Raw genomic sequence first — 7,191 nt, forward strand, 5'->3', positions numbered from 1 at the left:
AGTTGCCTTTTGCAATTGACAGATGGAGATTTTGTCAATTCCGATGGTTTTCAAATGTCCGCTGAGATCCTTTGGTACTACGCCCAGCGTGCCAAGTACCACTGGGACCACTTTCACTGGCTTATGCTAATATTATTATTTCACTGCTATTATTATTATTTCACTGCTATTATTATTATTATTATTATTATTATTATTATTATTATTATTATCTGACTCAAATATTGACCTCAGCCACGGTTTGTTTTGTTAAAAGGAAGTTAGCAAGTTAACAGGCTAGAATAGTTAACAGTGGGCAAGATTATTTCCAGCTTCTCCTCTGTGATTTCTACTTCTTCTCCCTGACCATGTTCAAGCTTTAAAACCGTAGCTCCACCTGAAACCGATAGCTGGAAAGTATAATGGGATATGTACAGAATATCTCATTCTCCCCCCCCCCATAACAAAGACTTCCTAAAAATCAGAGAATCCAGGCAGTTTTTGCTCCAATGCTTGTTCTTTCAAGGGACATATTTTTTCCATTACAAATCTATAGCACTCCTATTACTGCTATTGTGATTAGAACGTTTCACTAGTCTCTTGGCATTGGACCAGATTACCTCCGGAACCGCCTGCTACCGCACGAATCCCAGCGACCGATAAGGTCCCACAGAGTTGGCCTTCTCCGGGTCCCGTCGACTAAACAATGTCATTTGGTGGGCCCCAGAGGAAGAGCCTTCTCTGTGGTGGCCCCGGCCCTCTGGAACCAACTCCCCCCAGAGATTAGAACTGCCCCCACCCTCCCTGTCTTTTGCAAACTACTCAAGACTCATTTATACCGCCAGGCATGGGGGAGTTGAGACAGCCCTTCCCCCTAGGCCATTACAAGTTATGCATGGTATGTTTGTGTGTATGTTTGGTTTTTATAATAGGGGTTTTTAGTTGTTTTTTATTATTGGATTGTACATGTTGTGTTTATTATTGTTGTTAGCCGGCCCGAGTCTACGGAGAGGGGCGGCATACAAATCCAATAAATTATTATTATTATTAATTATTCTTTGAAAAAAAATATCATTGCTTCTTACTAATGCTGCATTTATACAAACTACTTCTATCCTATACATGTTTGGCAAATAAAATATATAAATAAATATGCCCCCAGTAAACATGCCAAAAGCTTTTTAAATTTTACCTATTAAAAACCAAACAAGTGCCATGTCAGCAAATAATGAAACTCGGAAAGCATTCTCCTTCAGTGGTAAAATCTGAATTTTCACCCAGAAGAGCAGGGCATGTACAATTCTCTAAACATTTTTATTCATATTTATTTGTAGGTGAATACTTTTATTCAGCCCTTTAATTTTATCCCAGATTTTTTAAAACACAACGATATTTATAGGGCCCGAGAAAAGCAAGCTGCGCTACGCACCCAGATGTAAAGCAAGGAATGAAGTAAAATCCAAGCTCTACAAAGAATCCGCAAAAATCTGGTGCACCAAAAGGAAAGGAAACCCCAAATAACTATGACATCTTAAAAATGGTTTTATTATTACCACTGTAGGGGTCACTGTCTGCCTTTCTCCCCTTCTTATGTCTCCAAAGCATCAATTAGTTTCTAAAAGACCCTTTGTCCCTTTTATATTGCAAACCATCCCTTCAGCAGAGCCACTTGCCATGTTTGACAGATCTACTGATTAGAAATGATCTCTTTCCAGAAGAAAGATTCTCTGAATTCAGAGGCACTTAATTCTAAAAAGATACAGTACAGTAAATAGGATGGCACTGATGCATAGCCAACCATTACAGCGGGGTCCTCCCATCAAGATATAATCAGTCTTATCAAAATCAAATGTCAATTGGCTTAACAAGTACAATAGTCACCTTATAATAGTTAGGAATTAACTGTCTAGCTTTTGGTAGCTGGGGGTTATAAGTGCCCTGGTTGTTTGTTATGTTTATTGTTGGTTTTGTCATGTGTGTTTAATAAAAAAATAATAATTAAAAAAACCAGTCTGGCCATGTACTTTTTTGCCAATATTTTGCCCCACCCGGTCCAAATTCTAAGTTAGCAACAAAAAAAAGAAAAGAAAAGAAAAGAAAAAGGAAAAAATAATTAAGAAAATCAAACAGTCCCATTCATCAATCAACTTCAAAGTTTGGATGAACCCAGACAACAGATCCCATCCTTGAAGTTAATAAATCCGAAAACAAAACGGTCTCGGGTCTTCCTCCTGCCAGAGCCAATGGGTTGGACTAGAAGACCTCCAAGGTCCCTTCCAACTCTATTCTGACTGGTTGGCTCCAAACGGGGATATTTATGCACCACGCCAAATGGCCACATAAATAAACATACAAAGGAGGTCGATTGATTGAATCCTTCGTGCAAAATGTATCCAGAGGGCAGCTCGGTTTCCAATAATAACGCTGTAAGCCTAAACTACTTGTTCGGTCCATTTTAACTGTAGTCCAGCATGTCGTGAGAACCCAACTGAAGAGTTAAGCGCAGCGTTTTCCTCATTCCTCCGGAGGCAAATCTGTGATTCTCCCCCACCCCCTCGGGTCTCTCTTCCCTTTTCCTAGGAACATGCCTAGCCCGGAGCAGAAACCCCCTCTTCTGCACGCACCCCGGACCCTGGGAAAGCCGCTTCGAAAAAGGCGACTCAGCCCTTGGGGTCCCCAGATCCGCTCGCGCAGTAGAACCGAGCGCAAAAGCCCTCCAAAGTGCGCTCTGGCCACGCTCGCCCCTCTATCTACCCCGCTCGCTTTTTTCCCCCCCGCAGGGTCCAGCCTGGCTAGAAAAGTAAGACTGGCGTTTCTGAGGCAGGAAAAACCACCTTTGCCTTGGGAGCAAAGCAAAGAAGAGAAGGAAGGGTGGGGAAAAAGAGTGGGGGGAGAAGTGGAAACAAGTGTCCCGGTCGCCTCGCCTACCTTTTTCCAGCCCACCTTCGAAGCCGACAGCCGTTTTGGAGAACAACCTGGCGCCAGTTCGCTTTTTGGATCCAAAGGAGGGGAAGGCAAAGAGAAAGGAAGAGGGGGGGAAACGCCGTTTCCGACGAAGCGCCCCCTTCTTCCTTCCTTCCCTCCCTCCCTCCCTCTTTCTCTTTCTTTCGGCCTGCTGAAAAAGGCACCCGCGCGCCCACTTCCTGGTTGCGTCTTTAACTTCTCCCTGTCTGCAGTCAACGTGTGTCAGGCTTCCCCAACGCGGTGCCAACGCTTGGACTCGCCTCTAAAAACCCAACAGGAACCTGCCCGGGCGCGTAAAAGCGGACGCGCCGGGCTCATTGCGCAAACGTTTCCTTTGCTCCGCAGTTCGGGAAACTCACCTGTGGTCGATCCAGGGTCCTTTTTGGGGGGGCAAGAGGTCGGCTTCGAGCCTTCCAAGAACGATGCCGGTAAGGGGCTTGCCCGTGCAAGGGGAAAATTAACTTTGGAACGGGTTCACTACTCTCCTTAACTGGTGTTTTTTTTCTTAAGTGAAGCCACTCCCCTGGGTCTGGCTGCCCACTTCCTTCAAGAGCTCAGAGAGGAGGAGTGTGAAACTGGGGCATGAGTGTTGGGTGAGCAAATGCCTTCAGTTACCAAGACTCACCGAGATCCACCGAGCAAAGGAAGCAAGCAAGGCCGTCTGCTACAGCCTGGATCCAAGAGGCAGCGGCTGGCCCTCTGTTGATGAGGCACCCCTGGATTATCAGAAGCCGGCCTAATGTTGAAGCTTGCGCTACTGCACGCTATCCAGCGCTGTCAAATTCTCCTGCACGGTCTGGAAAATGAAAGCCCTCAAGCCACAGCAGGGCGGAAAACAATGGAGGAGGATTTGTGCTGAGCTAACAACAACCTCCGGGCTCTACAAAGAGTCAAGATACACACAATGCGAGGGGCATGGAAAAATAAGTGTTCTCCTTTCTCATGATTGCTCACCAAGCGCAGAAGCATTGAAGAGGAAAAATGGCTTTAGAGTGGCCACAATGAATCAAACTTATTCTAGAAGCTTGTTCTTTCTGGAATAAGATACTTGCAGAATGTTTTAACCCAAGAGAGGTGGAAAAATATAAAAGAAGGAAGCAGCAGTAGAAGAATGTCTCTTCTGAATATAGCCCAAATGTCTACATCCTGCTGGGAACCTAGATCCTCAGATTTCTAGCCGAAGAAGAGAGAAGCATGGACGAACAGTACTTAACTTTTGGGTCCGTAGTTTGATGTGATGTTGCCAGCACCTGCTTGGCCTCATCTCATTTTACAAAAGCTAAACTGGGCTGGACCTAATAATAATAATAATAATAATAATAACAACAACAACAACAACAACAACAACAACAACAACAACAACAACAACAGAGTTGGAAGGGACCTTGGAGGTCTTCTAGTCCAATCCCCTATTTAGGCAGATGGTTATCCAACATCTGCTTAAAAATGTCCAGTGTTACAAGCTGTTCCACTGATCAATCAATCAGACTGTCAGGAAATTCCTCCTTAGTTCTAAGTTACTTCTCTCCTTATTTAGTTTCCACCTGTTGCTTCTTGTTCTACCTTCAGGTGCTTTGGAGAATAGTTTGACTCCTTCTTTGTGGCAACCCCTGAGATATTGGAACACTGCTATCATGTCTCCCTTGGTCCTTCTTTTCATTAAAATAGCCATGCCCAGTTCTTCATATGTTTTAGCCTCCAATCCCCTAATCATCTTCGTTGCTCTTCTCTGCATTTTTTCTAGAGCCCGGACTTCTTTTGGATGGGGAGAACACCAGGAAAACCCAGAGATTCATACAAGAGGGGCAAATGGTGGTGGTGGTAATATTTGTTTGTTTGTAGCATTTATATGCCGCCCAATTCCATATGGACTCTTTACAATGATGATATCCTGTTGGAAGAAGACAGTGGCAAACTATTCTGCAGAAAATGGTATGTTCTTGTCCTGGTAATAAACCAGCTTTGAATCTTAGCTTCTTCTTTTTTTAACCAATGAGATGTGATGGAGACAGACAGTGGCAACAACATGGCACTGAAAGAGCGGCAAAGCCATTGGCTTGGTTGATGGCAAAGAAAGCCTCTGTTCTCATCCAGACATTCCTCAAACTCCCCCAGGCTGTGTTGATGTGATATACTTAGCCTAGTTACTCTATAGCCCATTTGCATAATACTGTACATTCAAAAACAAACTATCAAACACTTTGGATCTGAACAAAATACATTTCCTTCCACCAATCTCCCCAACCAAGGTTGAACCAAGCTGCATTCTTTGCCTGACCCACTTACTGTATGTGAACATAGCCGTAGAATCCGCAGTTTGCTGGATCTGCAGCATCAGGCTGATAGATCCATCTCCCAAAATAGCATAGATTCAGCAATATCTTTGTTCCATTAGATAACTCAGCAGGAGCAAGCCCAGCCACCCGCGGCAGGGGAATTTTTTGCTAAACCTACCCTCTTCAGAAAATAAAACTAGGAAGTGAAGAATGCTACATACCAATTCTGGTTAGTGAGTGGTGGTGGTTTGTGGATACTTTATTTCCTCTAAAGTGGCATAAACTTACTTTTACAAGTACGTGGCCATCTGTAAAATAAAACCGATGCATACCAAGTGAAAGGAACAGCCATAGAAAGAAGTAGATAAATATTAAGAGAAAGGCTGAACCAGGCTGTTAAAAGGATTAAAAATAGCAAGCCCAACAAGAGGCACCCGCCCACATGACAAAAGATCATTTTGCTCATACTGCCCCCGTGTGGCCATCCATTGCGATATACAATTTGCTCTTCAGAAATGATTGATATACAGTGGTACCTCTACTTAAGAACTTTTCTAGATAAAAACCGGGTGTTCAAGATTTCTTTGCCTCTACTTAAGAACCATTTTCTACTTAAGAACCGGAGCCAGGAAAAATTTCCCAGGAAATTTGGGAGCGGCACGAAGGCCCGGCCAGTTTCCTGCCATTCCCCCTTTAATCCAGGCCATCTGGGCTGCCAGAGGAGCCCTTTGGTGGCGCTTAAGGAGGCTTTGGCAGTCCAGAGCGAACAAAGCATTTTCCTTTCTCTGGCGCTTGGACAGGGAATAAACCTCTGCCAGCGCCCAGAGAAAAGAAACGCTCGCTTCGCTCTGGGCAGCCGAAGAGTCACCACAGCACAGGAAAGGTGCTGGCTACAAAGCGAGCGAGTGAGCGAGAAGAGAGGGGAGCCCTTCAGCATGGGAAGGAAGAGGCAGCAGGCAGCAGCAGCAGCAGCCAGTGTATGGGAAGGCAGCCTCGAGCTGGGTGTATGGGATTTTACACTTTAATCATTATCTAGAACTGAACTTTTACAACAATTAAAGAAAATTGAGCTACTTGCCTAATCTTTTATCCTACTGAACCTTGTGGGTTCAGTACAAAACCTTCAAATGTTACTGTGCTCCTCAACAAATAATGCTGTCTATCATTTGTCCTTTTTGTGGCTATTCAAATAATGTGACTTAATCAACTGAAAAGGAGTCCAAGCATCTATTTGAAAACCTATCTTGATTGATAAGCCACTCCCACCCAGTCTATTTTTGGCAAAAAAAATATGATAATTTTAAAATCAAATCAAGAGTGTTGCATAAATGCAAACATGAAACTTCATATTTGACTGGGAACCTGAACCAACAACTTAAGCACTGCAACACTAATTTAAATCGGTGACATCTGAAACAAACTTTTTTTTATATTAATGGTTTTTTTAGTTGTTTCTAACATCAAACTACTATTGTACACTGCTTTATTGTTGCTGTTAGCCGCCCCGAGTTTCCGAAGAGGGGAGGTATACAAATCCAATAAATAAATAAATAAATAAATAATAAATAAATAAATAAACTACAATAACATAAACATATAACGTGCATTATAATTCCATAAACCATAAATATGTATACATATGTATATAAACAACACATATACCCAATTGCATCACAACATATATAATTTGTGTCATTTAGAGGGTGATTTCATGACCTTCATGTCAGAAATGGTGTAGGGTTGCCTGCTTGGGCGGATGGAGTGGTGTTGAGCTAGATCAGGGGTCCCCAACCACCGGGCCACGGACCAGTACCGGGCTGCGGGGCATGTTGCACCGGTCCGTGGAGTCAGCAGCTGCCGGCCCTCATGCCGCCACCCCCCTCCCTCCAGCGCTTCGCCTCCCGCCGGGCAAGAGGCCTCGGGAGGCAGGTTCTGCCGGCCACAGGACGATGGATGGGACAGAGGGGCGGGA

At 44.0% G+C, this 7,191-nt stretch overlaps 1 protein-coding gene across 10 annotated transcripts in view; it reads right to left on the reverse strand.

Moving 5' to 3' along the window:
* PTK2B (protein tyrosine kinase 2 beta) overlaps positions 1 to 3,387 on the reverse strand; it is a 149,579-nt gene extending 146,192 nt beyond the window's left edge. For 8 of the 10 annotated variants that reach the window (XM_070734887.1, XM_070734892.1, XM_070734891.1 and 5 more), the window contains exon 1: positions 3,303 to 3,387. The gene's annotated coding sequence lies outside the window, so the exon portion shown is untranslated. Of the gene's footprint in view, positions 1 to 2,907; positions 3,152 to 3,302 lie in introns of those variants that run through there. The other 2 variants (XM_070734890.1, XM_070734884.1) reach the window with 1 other exon arrangement.
* Between the last annotated feature and the right edge of the window lie 3,804 nt (positions 3,388 to 7,191).

The sequence above is a fragment of the Erythrolamprus reginae genome, chromosome 1, assembly GCF_031021105.1.
Source record: "Erythrolamprus reginae isolate rEryReg1 chromosome 1, rEryReg1.hap1, whole genome shotgun sequence".
In the NCBI taxonomy this organism is placed as follows: Eukaryota; Metazoa; Chordata; class Lepidosauria; order Squamata; family Dipsadidae; genus Erythrolamprus; species Erythrolamprus reginae.